Raw genomic sequence first — 254 nt, 5'->3', positions numbered from 1 at the left:
AATTTCCTTACTGCTACGTATGAAATATAAGATACATTTCTGTAACTGTAACAATGCTATATCTTATGATATTAACATGGTTTCTGAAGGCTAAAATAAATTATTATATCATCATCAACTTAATTATTTCATTTCTTACAATTACCTACATTTCTTAAAATAGCATCTATTTGTCAAATCTAGCCATGTGACATCCTTACGTGCATTTCTCCTGTGTTCATTTATATGTCGAGCTACCTATTTTGTTATCCATC

Source organism: Penaeus monodon, chromosome 23 (assembly GCF_015228065.2).
Source record: "Penaeus monodon isolate SGIC_2016 chromosome 23, NSTDA_Pmon_1, whole genome shotgun sequence".
Taxonomy (NCBI): domain Eukaryota; kingdom Metazoa; phylum Arthropoda; class Malacostraca; order Decapoda; family Penaeidae; genus Penaeus; species Penaeus monodon.
Note: the sequence above shows the minus strand (reverse complement) of the source record.